Genomic DNA, 22,492 nt, shown 5'->3' with positions numbered 1-22,492 from the left:
GCATTAAAACTCCAGGAGTAGTCTTCAGCATTGATAGTGCTGTTTTCAGATGTGTTAGCTGTCTGTGTCATAACCACTAATACAACCCCATACCATCAGAGATACAGACTTTTGAACTGTGCACTGATAACAGGCTGGGTGGTCCCTCTCCTTTTTAGTCCACAGGTCACTATTGTGAAAACATATGGGTTTATGTACATCAGTAATGTTTACCTCCTATAGAATTCAAGCTCAAACAGAATGATGAATACAAATGGAAAGCTGTTTTAGACGTGTCCATCAGGTCACTGTTTTCTGACACTGAGTGACAGGACAGGAATGTTTTGGTCTTTTGGATCTGTGTTGCTTCACATTCAAATTTCCCCAGATTTACCAAGTTGGCGACACAGACTGACTCTCCTCATGTTTTTCTTGTCCTTGCATAATCAAACAGACAACAAACTCAGGACAACACTGGAGAGAGGGCCTGAAGGCCTGACAGGTAATAATACAACAATCTTAAACACACATGATGTGAAAATTATGAATATTGTGAGAAAACGCTGTGAAAATTTAATGAAAGGCACACCTGGACAAAAAAACAGGGAAAATTTGGACAGGCTGACAGTGCAGTTGTTTTAAGTATGGCCAGATCTCTCTCCTTCATATCAAACTAAGCTTTCTTTCTTTCTTTCAATTCAAGATCATAGAGAAGATTTGCTGCCAGTGTTTGTATACTGTAGGGTCATAATACATTGATTTATGTCATGTTATGTAGCTACTTTTTCTTAGATTTTATTTATTAATGCATGGACTTAGAAACTAAAAGATTGTCCAATCTTCCTTTTCAATGGAATTTACAAATGAAAAATGATATCGTGTTTGTTTTGGGGTTGTTTTTGTCATTTAATGTCCCTGTGAAATGATTTTTATAAATCTGTATTTAGGTTTGTTGTTTGACAGGCCACTGTGTTATGAACCACCAGGTCAAATTTCAGTCAAATTAAACATCTCTGAGTTTCTAAAATTTAAGTTTCAAAATCAGGAAAGTGGTGAAAAATGATCTAACATAGATCTCAGTGCTAAGCTGATATCTAATGTAGCTTTGAGCCTCTAATCTCCACCTGAGAAAATCAATCATCAGCTCTCTTCAACATCACAAGACACAAAACTGAGACAAATCAGCTCAGGAGGTTAATTGCATTAACAATCCTCACCTTGATTCTGTTTTCATGTTTTAATGGTTAAATTAAAGGTCAGCTCATTTCTTTACTTTATAAATTCTTGTTTTTCTGTTGTGCAACAGAAAATTCCTCTATGGATCAACACGTCTCTGAGTTACTCCATCATGGGTTGGGATGAAAGTTCATTACTGGGATGTTCTGCAAGTGATGAAGTAAAGCTGACCAGGATGAGTATAAATACAACACTGAACAACAAACCATCAGACACATAGTCACTGTAGGTTGCTCTGTTCTTACTGACTTCACCACTTCTTGTCTTCAAAGATGAAGATGTTCAGCGTTGCAGTGGCCGTCATGATCGTCCTCATTTGCTCTGAGAGGAGTTCTGCTGTCCCCGTGGATGTAAGAGCTTCTTTAAACACATTTCCACTGTTCTTATCATGTACATGTTTGGTTGAAATGGTGAGACTTATTTCCTGTTTATTGAATTTACCAGCAAGGGCCTGCAGCCAGTGATGATCTGATTCCTGTAAATCAAGAGATTCCTGCTGAATCAGAGGAGGTATGTTGAGCACAGATTGAAGTTTACATTTTAGTGTAAATGGATGTGTTGATTTATTTCTCCATAGTATTTGATGCTGGAGATTAACAGTCAACCTTTTTCACACAGATGCCAGTGGTTAACAGGATGAAGCGTAGTTGTGGCACTTGCTGTGTGAATACTTCTAAAGGCAGAATCTGCACAAGATGCTGCGACATCTGATCCCTGTCTGTCTGGATGGATGGGAATTCCTCTGTAAGTCTGGTTACACCAGAGTGTTGTTTTACATCTTACTTTGTACACACCAAAGCAGGGCTTGACTTGCACTCTTTTACTCCCCAGCCGCTGTGGCTAGTGGTTTTTCAAAGGTATTAGCCACTCAGAATTTCTACTGGCCACAATTTTGTTTTTGGGAAAATCTGTATTTATGAGCCAAACAGTGTATGTGTGGATTTTTGTCACAGATTGATGAATGTATAATTCTTTATGCCCAAAGAGATGGGAGAACAAGTTTGTGCCAAGGTTATGGTGTCATTAATGTTCACTGTGTTTGATGCTTCAAAATCTTGGAGTCTTAATTTCCAGTTAGTTTTTCTGTTGTCTTTATGGATCCATAACTTTTTGTAAAATCAAGTGAAATTACTGCAGCATACATCTTCTTGAAGCCCAGGCTGTCCTGGAAAAAAAAGGATGTTTGGAGTTTGATTGTGAGCACAGGGTTGATGTTTTACGAGCTTTTTAAGACAAGAAGTCCAGAAGAGACACAATGGTTAAAGGAAAAGCTTGGAGCTCAGAGGGTTAAAGCAAAAGAAGAAAGTTCAGGTCTCTGTTTAACATCCAGTATTCCAAATCTTTAAAAGATAGAAGCCTAAGTCTACACTAGCAACAACATACACATGTGTGTTTGGTGGGTAGGGGTGGGTGTTGTTCTTGTGTGTGTGTGAGTGTCGTACAGCGTTAAAGCCATCTCTGCTGCATAAAAACACACAAATGATTGAAGACACTGAATCATTTTGAGGTTATTTTAGTGAAAATGTGACCCTTGTTTGTTCAAACAAGCATCTAAATCTTAAACTCTGATGTTGATAAACATGCACAGTTAGAGTGAAATATGTAATGGCTCTGAGAAATTCCACCAGCCAAAGTGGCTAGTTCAGGTCACTCTGGTAGCCACACGGCTGAATTCTACCTGCATTTGGCTAGTTGGCAGGTAGAAATGTTAAGCTCTGCTCTAAAGCCAGCTGATATATGATTGGTCAATACATCTTGGATTACAAATGTCCTACAGATGGAAAATAAATCACTTAATATGCTGAAAATGGCAACTCCTGTCCACAGTCTACATATCTATCTGAAATTTGAAAATAGAGAATAATGATGATGATGATGATGATGATGATGATGATGTTCCTGGTATCAGTTGTATGAACTTTTCTTTGGCTGATTGTTTTAAACATCTGTGTTATACACACTGTAAAAAATGTCCGTAGAAAATACGGCAAAAGACTGTCAAATAGCAACAGTAAAAGACCGTAAAACAAATAAACATATATTACTGTATAAAATACACAGAATTGCTGTAAATCAAGCAACGGTATGAAACATAAATTTTTACAATTAAAGTACGTAAAAATTACAAAATTGTACCGTTTAAACGAAAGAAGATTGTGAAAATAAAGGAAAAATACTGTAATCTTCAAGACGGGCAATTACTCTAAAAATTACAGTAGTATTTTGTTAAAATTAAAGACTTTTCTCTCATGTACATTTAAATTCACAGTAAAAATCTGTGAAAAAAATTGCAATCACATACCGTAATTTTAGCAGGGACAAGAGGTTAAAAATCCTGCATGATCAGGAAAGTTCTGTAGAAAATACAGTAAAAACCTGTCAACCTGCAAAACCTGTGAACAAGCACCAATTTGTTGTTATGTTCACATTTGTTTCTCAGTGCTACACCACATGATGCTGCCTTGTGAAATAAACGGACAGTTACAGTTAATATGAAAACCTTATTGAAACAAGAATGGTACCAAAAATCATTTTGTTTGTTCTTAATTTGATGGATGAAAGTGGTCAATTATTTTAGTTTAACTGATTTATTGGAAAAGAATGATGTTAATTGCTCTCACAAAGGATGCCATTGCATTTGTAAAGCCATTCCACTTCCTTTAATGCATCTAACACAAAATACATTGATGTACTTTAATGTTTCAGTCAATCTTTCAGAACTGAAATTGGATGACACATATTACCGATAGGAAATATAACAAGAACTATTTTATATATACATAAAGAGAGAGAGAGATACATACTGTATATATAATATGTATATAATACAGTTGAATATATAGTATATACATTATATAAATACAATAGTTATTTTTACTGGTTAAATAACTTAAACATGAATGCAAATAGAATGACAAGAAACCCTCCATAATCAGTTTTAAAAATGAATGGGAACTGTACATATAGTCTATCAAATTGATTTCTAAGGGAAAAAAAATTCTTAAAAAAAAAAACAATATGAAACCATGGTTTAGTTTCTGAAATTTTAATTTACTTCTCATACCTTATGTAATTTAATCTAAACTTCTCTTTACCTGTATGTGGGGTTATTTATGTCTAGTAAATACGTTTTGTTTCATGTGCCAATGCTGTATTAACTATTGGAATCTGTTCAATAAAGTTGTATCAATATAAAAAATAAATATATAAAAATAATTTTGAAAAACTGTTTCCCGTCGCCATTCAACCCTGTCTACACAGGAACGTTTTCTATTCTGTCTGTACTAGAACAGCGATTTGGGTGATTAAAAATGGAACAATTTGGAAACGAGCTCCAGAGTGAACAGTTTTCAGTCACCTCCCTCCATGTACACAAACAGTGCTGCTTTCTCAAAAAGCGTTAGCGCACTGTGGTTGCAGTCAATTGCCATGCGCGAATACGGTTTCGCGCAGGCGCGGGGAAAGAAGGACCTTATACGCATGCGTGTGTGGTTCGTTGGAAAATCAAACCGCCAACGGCTGCCTGGTAAACTACAGCGTTTTCGTGTCTTCTGTGGTCTCGTGTGCGCGGAAATATTTCATAAAGTTGCTGTCTGCTCGTAGAACGAGCTGCAAACGAAGATGGAATACAAAGCAGGACATTGGCGTGTATTAATTCAACGTCACCCGGAGCATCAGCCTACGAGCTATTGGTAAGGTATGTAGAGCTTCTTTTGTCGTAGTGTCAAATGTTTCTGGAGTTCTTTTCATTCAGTAACACCACGTGTTTATAGGTAGAAGTTAAATGGGTCAGGAGGCATTTTGTTTCAGTTCTAGACCAGCCAACATTGCTGTTTGATTTGTATTTTTTGCTGTCATTTTAGCGTGGAGAACGTTTAACACTTGCTGTGTTGGGGACCATAAGTGAACCCCAAGCTCAGAGCTAACTCCGCCCACTTCAGACTTTTGAAAAATGCACAAAAAATGGGCGGTTGGGTACTGGGAACACTGGGAAGAGGGTAAGAAAGTGGAAAGAGTTTTCCAGATGAGGTGGGAGTGACCGTGAGGACCGTGATTTCCCCTAGCCAAAAAGTGAGAGTCCCGCCGCAGGACTGATGCTTCAGATGAAGGATTTTTCCCCTTCAGAGTCACATTCATATCTGTGTTCAGAGTCATATTCATATCTGTGTTCAGAGTCATATTCATATCTGTGTTCAGAGTCACATTCATATCTGTGTTCACAGTCATATTCATATCTGTGTTCAGAGTCACATTCATATCTGTGTTCAGAGTCACATTCATATCTGTGTTCAGAGTCACATTCATATCTGTGTTCAGAGTCATTCATATCTGTGTTCAGAGTCACATTCATATCTGTGTTCAGAGTCACATTCATATCTGTGTTCAGAGTCACATTCATATCTGTGTTCAGAGTCACATTCATATCTGTGTTCAGAGTCACATTCATATCTGTGTTCAGAGTCACATTCATATCTGTGTTCAGAGTCACATTCATATCTGTGTTCAGAGTCATATTCATATCTGTGTTCAGAGTCACATTCATATCTGTGTTCAGAGTCACATTCATATCTGTGTTCAGAGTCATTCATATCTGTGTTCAGAGTCACATTCATATCTGTGTTCAGAGTCACATTCATATCTGTGTTCAGAGTCACATTCATATCTGTGTTCAGAGTCATATTCATATCTGTGTTCAGAGTCACATTCATATCTGTGTTCAGAGTCACATTCATATCTGTGTTCAGAGTCATTCATATCTGTGTTCAGTCACATTCATATCTGTGTTCAGAGTCACATTCATATCTGTGTTCAGAGTCACATTCATATCTGTGTTCAGAGTCACATTCATATCTGTGTTCAGAGTCATTCATATCTGTGTTCAGAGTCACATTCATATCTGTGTTCAGAGTCACATTCATATCTGTGTTCAGAGTCATTCATATCTGTGTTCAGAGTCACATTCATATCTGTGTTCAGAGTCACATTCATATCTGTGTTCAGAGTCACATTCATATCTGTGTTCAGAGTCATATTCATATCTGTGTTCAGAGTCACATTCATATCTGTGTTCAGAGTCACATTCATATCTGTGTTCAGAGTCATTCATATCTGTGTTCAGAGTCACATTCATATCTGTGTTCAGAGTCACATTCATATCTGTGTTCAGAGTCACATTCATATCTGTGTTCAGAGTCATATTCATATCTGTGTTCAGAGTCACATTCATATCTGTGTTCAGAGTCACATTCATATCTGTGTTCAGAGTCACATTCATATCTGTGTTCAGAGTCACATTCATATCTGTGTTCAGAGTCACATTCATATCTGTGTTCAGAGTCACATTCATATCTGTGTTCAGAGTCATTCATATCTGTGTTCAGAGTCATATTCATATCTGTGTTCAGAGTCACATTCATATCTGTGTTCAGAGTCATTCATATCTGTGTTCAGAGTCATTCATATCTGTGTTCAGAGTCACATTCATATCTGTGTTCAGAGTCATTCATATCTGTGTTCAGAGTCACATTCATATCTGTGTTCAGAGTCACATTCATATCTGTGTTCAGAGTCACATTCATATCTGTGTTCAGAGTCACATTCATATCTGTGCTCAGAGTCACATTCATATCTGTGCTCAGAGTCACATTCATATCTGAGTTCAGAGTCACATTCATATCTGTGTTCAGAGTCACATTCATATCTGTGTTCAGAGTCATTCATATCTGTGCTCAGAGTCACATTCATATCTGTGTTCAGAGTCATATTCATATCTGTGTTCAGAGTCCCCTGAGGCAGGCTTTCCAGCTTATTCCTACCCCTCCATGAATATGGGCGCAACTTCCGCTCCGTTCTATCTAAATGGGACTTTGCATAGAAACGAGATGCTAAACGTGACTATTAAAGCAATTTTAATACCAAACTACATAAACTTAGACTGCTTCACCTCAGACGGGATAATATTATTATTATTTCTCTAGCCTCTACTGGAGAGTTCAAATTGATGACATTACTTTAGATAACCTACATGGGCATATTTAGCTAACTTTATTAGCTTTATATATATAAAAAGATACATTTCTAGTTTGTGGAGTTGCTGAAATTCTCATTTTACAAACTAATCCCTCTTAAATATGGGAATTATATTTATAAAATTATCCATGACTCAAGTTGCCAGCTCTTCATTTTGGTAAATGTCAAGTTTTGTATTAAGAATTAATGATAAATTAATACTAAAAGAATCACATCCCCGATGCACTTAGACAGTGGACAGCATGTTGTGAGAGACATATTTAACTTTGTCATAATATTAGTACCATGAACATAGCAACAGGTACTGAGCATTACAGAAAATATGATTAAAACATTTCAGCTCATTGATTTAACAAAAATGAAGCAGTATTTATTACAGCAAATATTTATTTATTTCAGAACAACCACTGTTGACACTAAATCACTTTAGTAAGCCTTTGGAAAAATCATGTTTTTGCTATTATTGTTACTGTACTGGAAGTTCCACTTCCATTCATAGCTACAGTAGACCCCCAGGAATAATGTGGTATCCTCCTTATTTACTTATCTACAGCTTATAATACAAACAATGTGAACATGTGATAACAAAAATATAAATATTTACAAATTCCAGAAGAATTCCTATTGAAACAACTGTGGTTCTTTGTTAGCGTCTATAGTTAGCTGCTGTACTAGAATACATGTATTTAATGTAGCCTACTTCCGTTTTGGCACCGGAGGTTTCACCCATATTCACATTTGCAGTAGCGGCCCCAGGAATAAGGGGGATAGTGTGGTGGTGGACTGTGGTGGTCCTGGGCACTACCTGTTGGCTCCAGCACCTCCTAAATGCACAATGGGGATATGTGCACGTCAGTGTCATGGCACTAAAGATTTAATAGCTCACTTGATTTTTGCAGGATGCCACAAAGCTCAAGATTCAGAGAGGACAGTTGGAGGGCTGCTCAGAGGACATAAAGGATATGGTGCTTCTCTCCTGTTTCACAAAAAGAAGACAACCTCTTTTGCCTTGTTGAAACATTCTTGCCAGATGGGGTACCAGTGGAAAGCCTGCCCCATGTATTGTTTTTTGTAGTAAGTGGATCTCAGAAACACTTTAAAGACTCATTTGGATGGATGATTTGCTTGTAATTCTTTTCTACTTTTATCATCCTCCCAGGAGCCTCTTGCTAGGCTTCAAGGCAGCTCATGCTATGCATTGACCAGCATTGGGATCCACTCAGGAGTTCCTACAGAGGTAATAATTTATCCTGTTTAGAGGTAGTTATATGGTATAGTGTAATGCTGGCAAAATGTTTTATTTCCTTCCAGCCGTGTGCATCATATGATACAATATCAGTTATTTTTATAACTGTGTTATCGTCACCTGTAACAACTGCTATCCTGAGGAAGACGGTTCAGGACAATAAGAGCCAAAACTAACAGACTGAAAAACAGCACATATCCCAGAGCAGTTGCAATAATAAACTAGAAAAGCACTCAGAGAGCGCAGACCTCCGCCATTAGCCCTATCTCCCAATAGTGAAGAGTCCTTTAAATTCCTAGATCCAGACGATGATCTGGATCAGTCCCAAAATCAAATCAGTTCTTCCTTTTGCCATTTCTGACATTCCTGAAATTTCATCAGAATCTATCCATAACTTTTGGGTTATGTTGCCAACAAACAAACTAACAAACCCTGCCGATCACATAACCTCCTTGGCAGAGGTAATAATAATTGCACTGAATGGAACTGTGCAAAATTTCGTTGTACTTGTGTACAATGACAATAAAGATTCTGGTTCAGATTTTTAGGTTTGATAGTATCCAAATTTTCAAATTTAAAAAACAAAAAAGAAATAGATGTGCAGCATTTTTTTCTAAACCAAAACTGTTGTGAGCAGAAAAAGCGCAAGGGCAAGCAAGATGACTTACAGAGCTGTGGGATCAACACACACTCTAAGTGGAGAGGGTAGCACCAGTCACAGCTTAGTGTTGATTTTAGAAGAACATATAAACACAGCAACACCCGTCTGATAACTGCTTAACAGCTGGATCACTCTACATGTATGTCTGCATTTTGTGTCTGCTGTAGCTTCTGCCACAAAACACAAGGGATGTGACAAGACATTCAGCTCACGGGACAAGAAGAGATTGGGTCCACTCTTTTTTGAGTGAATTCAAAAATTGGATAGTACTTTGCAATCAGTGCATACATAAGTGTTCAAAACTTCTAAGTTGACATGATTTGGTGCTTTACCTTGTCTTTCTATTTTTCCTTACTCTTTTTTAAGGTCCTGTTTCTTCTGCTAGTGGTGACTAGGACTCCATTACTTTATACTGTCTCCGGTATTCCACTCTTCTAAAAAGACGCCAGTTATCAAGGAAAATAATGGTAAGCCTTGCACAGCATTTGTACATACCTCAATAAATTCTTTAGATTAATCTTTCTTTAAGCAACATGAAGCCATTTTATGTTTATTTTATGTAGTTTACACCAAGCACTGCATTAATCTGGTCATGTAGAAATACCCAGAATACTGCCATGCCACTGCTTTGTCCAGCTTGTTCTCAGTGTTCTGATGATCACACCATATGGGGGCCAATACAGTTTTCTGTGTGAGTCATATGTTTTCATTATGATTGATTTAAAATTCAGCGCCCATCATCTTTGTTACAGCACAATCCTTTTGTACCCCACAGCATTTAGGCTACGTGTACCCATTAGGCCCACCAAAATCTAAGTTCACGATTTTTCATAGATACTAAGATGGTTTATAAACATGATCATTTGTTAGAATGAAGGATTAATCCTCATTTGAAGGTATATTTATTTACTTATGCATATTTTAGAGAACAAATTAAAGAAATATTATGAATAAAGTCAAAAGTCTGGCATGGCCTTAATTGGTACCTAAGTACCATTTAAGCCCTCGTGTGTTCCAAATAAGCCCACAACCACGTTTATTGACAGAAATTTAAAAAATTATTACATTTTTCAAGTAGTAAACATATATTAATTCAGTAACATGTTATACATGTTAAACACAATTTATTTTTTGAACTTGGCTTTAATGTTTGGCTTGTAACAATGGACCACCACAAACATGACTAAGCAGGCCTACAACTAATTTTCATTGGCTTCAGTATTTAACATTTCATTGAACATTTTATTTAATATTGACAAAATTTGATTCAATATTGACAAAATAAAAAAATGTGTTTGTTTTTAAAAGTATTAAATGACATTACAGTGAATCAACAATATCTTATTGAACTTGGATTTAATGTTTGGCTGTAACAATGATGATTTTAGGACAGTTGCTGTAATTCCTCTTTTTTGTTGGCATTTTTCTCACTATAAACAAATGATTATGCAAAATTAACTGACATAACAATTCTTCTGGTCAGTGTGTGATCTGTGATGTACTCGTGTTAATGAAGTTAGTATAACAACATCCAACACAGGATTACAGCGAAAAGCTATCAAACCTCAAAATTTCATTTTTTTCTATTGAAACATAAGATGGGCTTAAATGGAACACACTGGGCTTAAATGGTACTACAGTGACTACCAGGGAAATGAAGATAATATGTTCTCACCAACATGAAACAAATGTTTAAAGAAATGCCTGTAGCCTAAATATGCTGTAAAACTTGCCATCACAGTTATTCCTCTTCTGCCAAACTTTCTGAATTATCAAGGAATTCTTGTTCAAAGTTTTATGTAAGATTTATGTAAAATGAATCAGAAAACACTTAGTTTGTGTACTTATCATTTTTAATCATTAAGCAGTGTATCTATCAGTAGGGCTACATGTATTGACTAGTGATTAGCTTGCTACGCTAGCTAGCATGACTCATCTTTTCACATAAAACTAAATAGTAAGAAATTACAAAAAACTACCTGTTTATACACAAAAAAACAAATCAATAATCTCTCAAATTACATAATATGAATGTACTTAACAAGTCAGTGGCTGAAAATGGTTGAAAAGAGGTTCTTTCTGAGGGGTCCCAAAACACCAAAGTTTTGAGGCGACTTTATCTGAGCCTCCTTGAGACTGCACAAATGTAGGCGGGCCTTTTCAATATCTACAAATGTGATTGGTGTCAAACAAAAACTGACATATAATTAAGAAATTGTGTGATTGGACAAAATAATGTATAGCATAAGACAGGCCCTCTTTTTTTTTTTAAATTGACTTCAAAGTCGCAAGTGGGCTTAAATGGTGCCTGGGCTTAATGGGTAGGCTTACCCTAATACAATACAATAATAACTTTATTCATCCCCAAAGGAAATTATATAGAAATTATATATAAAATTATATATTATATTTACATGTAAAAGCAAATTCTATATTTATTTGGGTGGTCTTACAAGTAAATATATATATAAAGAGCATAGTTTGCAAATATTTATCTTGTGGTTCAACTACCTAAAATCACAATATAACCCTTATGAATGGTTCATACTAAGGTCTTTTGCTAACACTTGTGGTTTGGGCTATTGTGTGTAGCTTTAAACCAGTGTTAATTTCAGACTAAAACTATGACTAAAAATGTTCATCGACAGCTTTGTTTTCCATGACAAAAACTAGACTAAGACTAACAAAAATAGATCTGTGATGACTAAAACTGACAAAACTAAGTTTAGTTTTTGACTAGAATGTAATGTAGTTTTCCGGACATTCAAAATCCATGATATCTCTCCACTGTGGGTAATTCTGTCAAAAACAATGCAGCTGTAGCTCTTCTGTCTCTCAGCTGTAGAAAGCAGGGACCCCAGGTTTGGCAGGGTGCAGAGAACATCCCACTATGACTTGGTACCAGATTTAAGCAAGACAATAAATGCTTGGACTAAAAGTAAAACCTAAAATGTGAGGACTTTTATGGACTAAAACTAAATGGACAGAAATTACTAAAATGTGACTGAAACTAAAATTCATTTCACTTAAAGACTAAAACTAAGACTAAAATTAAAAATATCTGCCAAAATTAAAACTGCTTTAAATAATGACATCAATTCAAATTTATGTTTAGTTTTTACAGCAATAGCTATGTCACTTTTTTGTGTGGGTCCATATCTTCTTGGATATGTGAAGGAGGGGGAGCTCAGTGGATACAAGCCTGGGCACCACAGCTCTAAACTATAAAGGAAAAGCAAATTGCAATTAATATGTCATAACTGTCTCATTATAATCAATAACGGAAAAAGTAATTGGCTGTTGTTAGGTGATTGCTGACTTAATAGCTGGCACTTGTGGGTACATTTGCGTTTCTTCACCATATTCTATTATAGAAATGATCTGTATGTACTGTACACACTGTTTATTTTATTCTGTTGTGCTGATTGTAAGCATGGCTTATTAGAGCCTAGTTTTCTCAAATTTACATCTGTGTAGGCATTAAACTGAAGCACTGAATCACTCTAACTTTGCTTTGTATCTGTACTTCCTGCAGAGAGGATGGAGCCAGTCCAAAGTAGAACACCTGATGAACTGTGCTTGAGTCTTCAAGAAGATGAAGTTTCTTGGCCATGTGAAGCTTCCCAAGTGGACTTCTTCAGTCAAGACTGGACTCATTACTCTTGAATCATTTAGGGGCAAGTGACTTTGTTTCATCTTCATGCATTACACCAAGGACTACCTGTCATACATATGGACACAAGCTTTTTTTTCCAAGATCTAAACTGCTTTGTGAGTATACAGACAAGTTATCAGATGTGTTGAAAGGTTTTTTTATTGCAAACATATAACTGCAGAGTTTCTTATTGTTTATCAGAGAGCTTGAATCTTTTGTTAAAAGTAGGAGTATTAGGGCACTACTGCAAAAATCTAGCAAATTAACTGAAATTTCACATGTTTTGTCCTGTATTTTTTACAGTAAATTTCTGGCAACCACAGCTGCTGGTAATTTACCGTAAAATTTAAAGTAAGGCAGTATTAAGCTACTACTGTAAAATCTGCAAACATCAGCTGTAATTTCTCATGTTTTGTCCTGTATTTTTTACGGTAAATTTCTGGTAACCACAGCTGCCAGTAATTTACTGTAAAATTTAAAGTTGGGCAGTATTTTGCTACTACCGTAAAATCTGCAAATATCAGCTGTAATTTCTCATGTTTTGTACTGTACTTTTACGGTAAATTTCTGGTAACCACAGCTGCCAGTAATTTACTGTAATATTTAAGTAGTTATAATAAAATACCGTTTAACATTATACGGGTCTACTGTTTTTATTACTGAGATAGATTGTATTTAGGTTTACAGGATTTCTGGTGTTTTTACAGTAATTTACCGTAAACAGGTTTGTTTCATTATCTTTATTTTTACAGCCAATCCCTGTAGAAAATGTTGTAATAGAGCTGTAACTTCTACATCAAATTACAGTAAGTTGTACAGCAAATTACCGTAAATATGGTTACAGTATAACTGTTATTTTTACAGCAAATCCTTGTATAAACGGTTAAAATATTGTATTTTTTTAACAGAAATTTACAGTTAAAAAAAAACAGGTTTGAACTGTAATATTTACAGTTGTAGAATGAAAACACCGTTTTTTCTCATACATTCTCACCGTAATTTTTACAGTAAATCTCTGGTAACCACAGCTGCCAGCGTTTTACCGTAAATTTAACGGAATTTTTTTTACAGTGCATTAACTGAAACAGAAGTTTTAGAGTTTCATTGTCATTCATGCTGGATATTAACACTTCACTCGTGTCGTTTTTCTTTCACACAGATGCAGAAGTGTGACAGTCCACTGAGATGCTGCCGCTGCCACACAAATTCTAGAGATGTAACCACATGCATTATGTGCTCTGATTGATGGCATAAACATGAAATAAAGTTTTCTGATATGACTTGTGTGCACTGCTTTAATCTCTTGATCAAAGGAGTCTTATTGCACATTGACTGAGGCAAAAAGTTGCCATGTTGTGTGGTTGTGCATGTTAAGATGAGGTGTTATATATGATGCCAATAATTGAAAAAGACAAGTAAAAAATAATAAAGTGCAATAAGAGAGAGATGAAACCTCACATTCATATTCAGGTAAAATACATTTACCTTGCTGGATGCAGGCTCACATGCAAAACTGCAACATTTGCATAATTTTGCTTTTATTGAATATGATTATGTGCACAGGATCTATCTATCTATCTATCTATCTATCTATCTATCTATCTATCTATCTATATAATAGTGCTGTTAATAGATTAAAAAAACTAATCAAGTTAATCACATCACTATGCTGTGATTAATCATGATTGTAATAGTTTTAGTATTTTCTAATACATTTTAAGATTTTAAAACTTTCTTATCATCAAGTGTTTTATTTTTAATTCTCTTAATTCTATGATGAAAGTGCTTTATAAAAACATTATTTATAAACTATACCTATTAAATACTACCATTTACTCTATTTTGTTTTGGAAAAAAAATCAATCAAAGTAGTGTGTTTGAATCAAGAAATATTTAACAAACTATAGTTTTTAAACTTTAACATCTCAGCTTAGTTGTAATGATTTGTAAACCAGAGTGTCTTTATTCTCTGAGCAATTATGAGAAAACACTCAGCCACAGCAAAGGCCTGTTTTGTAGTTTTGGAGGGAAATTTCAGAAAATGGGCCGTAAAACTGATGGACTCTTCATCCCAGGATGCACTGCAGCATCTACAGAGAAGACACATTCTTCTTTCTTTTTTTAAAATAATAATTTATTTTATTTATTTTATCATAACTTTAATATCTATAATACAGAAAATTAAATATATGCATGTCTCCCTCAACAACTCATATGATGATCCTTTTTTCAGGCATCGCCATGTCATCAACTGAAAATAAATAAATAAATAAATGAATAAATACTTCATCGTCAGCACAGACAATTCGTACACAAAAACAGGGAGTCCCAGAATGCTATACCAGTGAGACAGACTAATTATGATGTTAAATGTATAACTTTTGATGAGCTCAGCACTTGTATTACTTTTCTCATATGTTTTAAAAACAAGTCACTTTATTCTTTTTAATTGCTGTGAGCTTTTCCATATTTAATAATATGACAATTCATTTTTCCAGTGATGAAGGGAAGGAGGATTTGTCAATTTGCAATGTTTTAAAACAGGTCTCTTTAATATCAATGAGGAAAAGAGAAAGATCCATCTTTGTGGGGATCACACGCTATTGTTCCAAACATTTTGCAAAATACAAAGCAATGGATGGAAATTAAGCTTCATCCCCAGAGCCCCTGATAGTCACTTCTCTATTTCCACCAAATATTCCGGGATGTACAACATTCCCAGATGGCAAGAACCAGAGAATCTGTGATTTCACACTTTCATCATACCTATGCATTTTATCTCTGGTACAATATATTTGTAATGTACATTTTCATTAGTGGTAATATCATTTGTCATATTCCAACATTGTTCCCACTTGGAATTTATATCCTCCCTTTCTAAATCCTGGTTCCATGAACAGATTCTAGATCGCAGCAAAGTGTCAACCAAATAAGATTTCTGTAAGATTGTTTAAACTTTCCCTGTCAGTTTGTGACATGTTTCAGAATTAAATATAACTTCACTCTGCTGTCCAAAAAAATTAAAGGTCAAAACATTGGGGAAAAAAACCCTCAGCTTCATGTACCTGAAGAATCCCCCATTAGACAGACCATATCTGCTTTCAAAGTCAATCCAGGAAATAAATCTGCTACCATTCATTAAATCCTCAACTGTTTCTATACCTCTCTCCCTCCATGTAGACCAGTTCAGCTCTTTATTCTGAAGAGATATCCAAGGATTATTCCACAATGAAGTATGCTTTGGCAGTCTTATAGTTTCCTTTCAGAGACTCTTCATTTTTCTCCACATTGCTGAGAAATTTCTAACCATAAAACAAAGAGAGGTATTTTTTCAATTTGAGAAAACATGTAAGAAAACAGATTTTGAGAGCCGGCCTGAATATTTTTGACCTGAATCCATTGTTCTTCTTCGGTGTCTTCACCAGTATGGTGTAGGTAGAATGCTCGATTGGCAAGTTAATACAACTCTAAATCTGGAAGATTAAATCCTCCCTTACCTTTTGGTAAAACTTTACTTTTATTCTTGGAGTTTTCTTTCTCCAGATGAATTCTGAAAGAATGGAATATGCTTTTTTAAAGAACATTTTTGGTGGGGCCAGAGGAAATATGGAAAACAGAAATTTGGGAAGCCACATGATTGTAAATCGATTGATTCTTCCAGTGAAGGTTAAAGGAAGATTTGAGCATTTATTCATATCACATTTCATGTTGTTAAGTAGTGGAATATAATTGTCTTTGTATATCTGTTCCTTATTGTTATCAATGACACAACCTAAATACTTAATTTTAGTCATCCATTTAAATGTCTGTTGTAGAGTATGCTCTGTTTTTGGATCTTCCTACTGCAATTATTTCTTTTTTTCCTAAATTAATCTTATATCCTGAGACCACTGAGTATTCTGTAAATATTACAAGCAAAGGCTGTATGGAATTTTCAAAATTAATCATATAGATAACAAGATCATCAGCAAATACATTTAATTTGTATTGTTCTTTTCCAATAGTGACTCCTGTAATCTTATAATTTTTTGGCTAATTCTCTCTGCCAGAGGACAAATTCTTCTTTCTGATCGAAGGCAACCTGAAGAGACTATGCTAAGAGGTCTACAGGTAAAAAAAAGCTCTGATAAGCTCTCCTCTCTTTCCATCGCCATTCAATCACCTATAGCAGACCAGCTGCCTTTCACTGTGGCTTCATGACCCCCAGTTTTACCTAAAAGTTTGGCACAGTCGGCCGGTTGAGTATAAAAAGTTTTCTTTACTTCACTGATATGCCATCTAAACATGAGTGCTGCAAAAGCCCACCATTATCCGACGGACACACAACTCTTCCTCTCATAAGGATGACAGCCCTTCTCTCATCCCGAAGCTGAATCTTTATGCCACAAGACTTTTAACTTGCTGGAATGGTGGAAGAAACATGAATGGACTGACCTCTGCTCATTTCTGGATCTAAATTTAGTTGGATATCAGACTCTTATCACAAGTGATCACAAGAAAGAGGCTTTGATCTGGGCAGTAAAGCTGTCGGAAGTGCTTGTTTTGCATTTGTTGAGTACTGCATTTGTTGTCTCGATGTCTCTGCTTGTGTGTTGTTGGTTTAAATTCTCATAAAGAGAAGTTGTCTGTGATTATTGTGCATACACACTGTAATATTTTGCTGGTTGAGAGGGTCAAGCTTGAATTCACACCTCCTGTTTATTTAAAACCAAAATTTATCATATAAGAATGATATTGATCATTATTTTTCTACTTTTAGTTGTTGCTCACTGTTTCTAAGGTGCTACCCCATGTTTTTTTTTCATTAATAATTTTATTCGTTTATATTGATAATTATTATTATCATTGATTTTTTTTTAACCAGAATCTTGCATTAAAACTCCAGGAGTAGTCTTCAGCATTGATAGTGCTGTTTTCAGATGTGTTAGCTGTCTGTGCCATAACCACTAATGCAACCCCATACCATCAGAGATACAGACTTTTGAACTGTGCACTGATAACAGGCTGGGTGGTCCCTCTCCTTTTTAGTCCACAGGTCACTATTGTGAAAACATATGGGTTTATGTGATTTGAAAATCATTGCATTCTGTTTTTATTTACATTTTACACAGTGCCCCAACTTTTTTGGAATTTGGGTTGTACATCAATTATGTTTACCTTCTATAGAATTCAAGCTCAAACAGAATGAATTAAAATGGAAAGCTGTTTTAGACGTGTCCATCAGGTCACTGTTTTCTGACACTGAGTGACAGGACAGGAATGTTTTGGTCTTTTGGATCTGTGTTGCTTCACATTCAAATTTCCCAGGATGTACCAGGTTGGCGACACAGACTGACTCTCCTCATGTTTTTCTTGTCCTTGCATAATCAGAGAACAAACATAGGACAGCACTGGAGAGAGGGCCTGAAGGCCTGACAGGTAATAATACAACAATCTTAGACACACATGATGTGAAAATTATGAATATTGTGAGAAAACGCTGTGAAAATTTAATGAAAGGCACACCTGGACAAAAAAACAGGGAAAATTTGGACAGGCTGACAGTGCAGCTGTTTTAAGTATGGCCAGATCTCTCTCCTTCATATCAAACTAAGCTTTCTTTCTTTCTTTCAATTCAAGATCATAGAGAAGATTTGCTGCCAGTGTTTGTATACTGTAGGGTCATAATACACTGATTTATGTCATGTTATGTAGCTACTTTTTCTTAGATTTTATTTATTAATGCATGGACTTAGAAACTAAAAGATTGTCCAATCTTCCTTTTCAATGGAATTTACAAATGAAAAATGATATCGTGTTTGTTTTGGGGTTGTTTTTGTCATTTAACGTCCCTGTGAAATGATTTTTATAAATCTGTATTAAGGTTTGTTGTTTGACAGGCCACTGTGTTATGAACCACCAGGTCAAATTTCAGTCAAATTAAACATCTCTGAGTTTCTAAAATTTAAGTTTCAAAATCAGGAAAGTGGTGAAAAATGATCTAACATAGATCTCAGTGCTAAGCTGATATCTAATGTAGCTTTGAGCCTCTAATCTCCACCTGAGAAAATCAACCATCAGCTCTCTTCAACATCACAAGACACAAAACTGAGACAAATCAGCTCAGGAGGTTTATTGCATTAACATTCCTCACCTTGATTCTGTTTTCATGTTTTAATGGTTAAATCAAAGGTCAGCTCATTTATTACCTTTATCAATTCTTTTTTCTGTTGTGCAACAGAAAATTCCTCTATGGATCAACACGTCTCTGAGTTACTCCATCATGGGTTGGGATGAAAGTTCATTACTGGGATGTTCTGCAAGTGATGAAGTAAAGCTGACCAGGATGAGTATAAATACAACACTGAACAACAAACCATCAGACACATAGTCACTGTAGGTTGCTCTGTTCTTACTGACTTCACCACTTCTTGTCTTCAAAGATGAAGATGTTCAGCGTTGCAGTGGCCGTCATGATCGTCCTCATTTGCTCTGAGAGGAGTTCTGCTGTCCCCGTGGATGTAAGAGCTTCTGTAAACACATTTCCACTGTTCTTATCATGTACATGTTTGGTTGAAATGGTGAGACTTATTTCCTGTTTATTGAATTTACCAGCAAGGGCCTGCAGCCAGTGATGATCTGATTCCTGTAAATCAAGAGATTCCTGCTGAATCAGAGGAGGTATGTTGAGCACAGATTGAAGTTTACATTTTAGTGTAAATGGATGTGTTGATTTATTTCTCCATAGTATTTGATGCTGGAGATTAACAGTCAACATTTTTCACACAGATGCCAGTGGTTAACAGGATGAAGCGTAGTTGTGGCACTTGCTGTGTGAATACTTCTAAAGGCAGAATCTGCACAAGATGCTGCGACATCTGATCCCTGTCTGTCTGTCTGTCTGGATGGATGGGAATTCCTCTGTAAGTCTGGTTACACCAGAGTGTTGTTTTACATCTTACTTTGTACACACCAAAGCAGGGCTTGACTTGCACTCTTTTACTCCCCAGCCGCTGTGGCTAGTGGTTTTTCAAAGGTATTAGCCACTCAGAATTTCTACTGGCCACAATTTTGTTTTTGGGAAAATCTGTATTTATGAGCCAAACAGTGTATGTGTGGATTTTTGTCACAGATTGATGAATGTATAATTCTTTATGCCCAAAGAGATGGGAGAACAAGTTTGTGCCAAGGTTATGGTGTCATTAATGTTCACTGTGTTTGATGCTTCAAAATCTTGGAGTCTTAATTTCCAGTTAGTTTTTCTGTTGTCTTTATGGATCCATAACTTTTTGTAAAATCAAGTGAAATTACTGCAGCATACATCTTCTTGAAGCCCAGGCTGTCCTGGAAAAAAAAGGATGTTTGGAGTTTGATTGTGAGCACAGGGTTGATGTTTTACGAGCTTTTTAAGACAAGAAGTCCAGAAGAGACACAATGGTTAAAGGAAAAGCTTGGAGCTCAGAGGGTTAAAGCAAAAGAAGAAAGTTCAGGTCTCTGTTTAACATCCAGTATTCCAAATCTTTAAAAGATAGAAGCCTAAGTCTACACTAGCAACAACATACACATGTGTGTTTGGTGGGTAGGGGTGGGTGTTGTTCTTGTGTGTGTGTGAGTGTCGTACAGCGTTAAAGCCATCTCTGCTGCATAAAAACACACAAATGATTGAAGACACTGAATCATTTTGAGGTTATTTTAGTGAAAATGTGACCCTTGTTTGTTCAAACAAGCATCTAAATCTTAAACTCTGATGTTGATAAACATGCACAGTTAGAGTGAAATATGTAATGGCTCTGAGAAATTCCACCAGCCAAAGTGGCTAGTTCAGGTCACTCTGGTAGCCACACGGCTGAATTCTACCTGCATTTGGCTAGTTGGCAGGTAGAAATGTTAAGCTCTGCTCTAAAGCCAGCTGATATATGATTGGTCAATACATCTTGGATTACAAATGTTCTACAGATGGAAAATAAATCACTTAATATGCTGAAAATGGCAACTCCTGTCCACAGTCTACATATCTATCTGAAATTTGAAAATAGAGAATAATGATGATGATGATGATGATGATGATGATGATGTTCCTGGTATCAGTTGTATGAACTTTTCTTTGGCTGATTGTTTTAAACATCTGTGTTATACATTAACTGAAACAGAAGTTTTAGAGTTTCATTGTCATTCATGCTGGATATTAACAAATCACTCGTGTCGGTTTTCTTTAAAACAGATGCAGAAGTGTGACAGTCCACTGAGATGCTGCCGCTGCCACACAAATTCTAGAGATGTAACCACATGCATTATGTGCTCTGATTGATGGCATAAACATGAAATAAAGTTTTCTGATATGACTTGTGTGCACTGCTTTAATCTCTTGATCAAAGGAGTCTTATTGCACATTGACTGAGGCAAAAAGTTGCCATGTTGTGTGGTTGTGCATGTTAAGATGGGGTGTTATATATGATGCCAATAATTGAAAAAGACAAGTAAAAAATAATAAAGTGCAATAAGAGAGAGATGAAACCTCACATTCATATTCAGGTAAAATACATTTACCTTGCTGGATGCAGGCTCACATGCAAAACTGCAACATTTGCATAATTTTGCTTTTTATTAAATATGATTATGTGTACAGGATGTAACTATGTATATATATGTATATATATATATATATATAATAGTGCTGTTAATAGATTAAAAAAACTAATCAAGTTAATCACATCACTATGCTGTGATTAATCATGATTGTAATAGTTTTAGTATTTTCTAATACATTTTAAGATTTTAAAACTTTCTTATCATCAAGTGTTTTATTTTTAATTGTCTTAATTCTATGATGAAAGTGCTTTATAAAAACATTATTTATAAACTATACCTATTAAATACTACCATTTACTCTATTTTGTTTTGGAAAAAAAATCAATCAAAGTAGTGTGTTTGAATCAAGAAATATTTAACAAACTATAGTTTTTAAACTTTAACATCTCAGCTTAGTTGTAATGATTTGTAAACCAGAGTGTCTTTATTCTCTGAGCAATTATGAGAAAACACTCAGCCACAGCAAAGGCCTGTTTTGTAGTTTTGGTGGGAAATTTCAGACAATGGGCCGTAAAACTGATGGACTCTTCATCCCAGGATGCACTGCAGCATCTACAGAGAAGACACATTCTTCTTTCTTTTTTTAAAATAATAATTTATTTTATTTATTTTATCATAACTTTAATATCTATAATACAGAAAATTAAATATATGCATGTCTCCCTCAACAACTCATATGATGATCCTTTTTTCAGGCATCGCCATGTCATCAACTGAAAAAAAAAATAAAATAAATGAATAAATACTTCATTGTCAGCACAGACAATTTGTACACAAACAACAGGGAGTCCCAGAATGCTATACCAGTGAGACAGACTAATTATGATGTTAAATGTATAACTTTTGATGAGCTCAGCACTTGTATTACTTTTCTCCTATGTTTTAAAAACAAGTCACTTTATTCTTTTCAATTGCTGTGAGCTTTTCCATATTTAATAATATGACAATTCATTTTTCCAGTGATGAAGGAAAGGAGGATTTGTCAATTTGCAATGTTTTAAAACAGGTCTCTTTAATATCAATGAGGAAAAGAGAAAGATCCATCTTTGTGGGGATCACACGCTATTGTTCCAAACATTTTGCAAAATACAAAGCAATGGATGGAAATTAAGCTTCA

The 22,492-nt window shown here is 35.4% G+C and overlaps 2 long non-coding RNA genes across 2 annotated transcripts; both read left to right on the top strand.

The window, feature by feature from the left end:
* Positions 1–453: 453 nt before the first annotated feature.
* LOC121513223 lies at positions 454–14,087 on the top strand. The gene is made up of 5 exons (XR_005992185.1): positions 454–481; positions 1,286–1,565; positions 1,660–1,725; positions 1,834–1,959; positions 13,967–14,087. It is a non-coding gene; the product is annotated as an uncharacterized LOC121513223 (long non-coding RNA).
* A 4,110-nt stretch (positions 14,088–18,197) lies between these two features.
* LOC121513988 lies at positions 18,198–21,128 on the top strand. The gene is made up of 5 exons (XR_005992240.1): positions 18,198–18,225; positions 19,028–19,307; positions 19,402–19,467; positions 19,576–19,709; positions 21,008–21,128. It is a non-coding gene; the product is annotated as an uncharacterized LOC121513988 (long non-coding RNA).
* The last annotated feature ends 1,364 nt before the right edge of the window (positions 21,129–22,492 follow it).

This window comes from Cheilinus undulatus, linkage group 8 (assembly GCF_018320785.1).
Source record: "Cheilinus undulatus linkage group 8, ASM1832078v1, whole genome shotgun sequence".
In the NCBI taxonomy this organism is placed as follows: Eukaryota; Metazoa; Chordata; class Actinopteri; order Labriformes; family Labridae; genus Cheilinus; species Cheilinus undulatus.
This window is presented reverse-complemented; position numbering and strand designations above follow the sequence as displayed.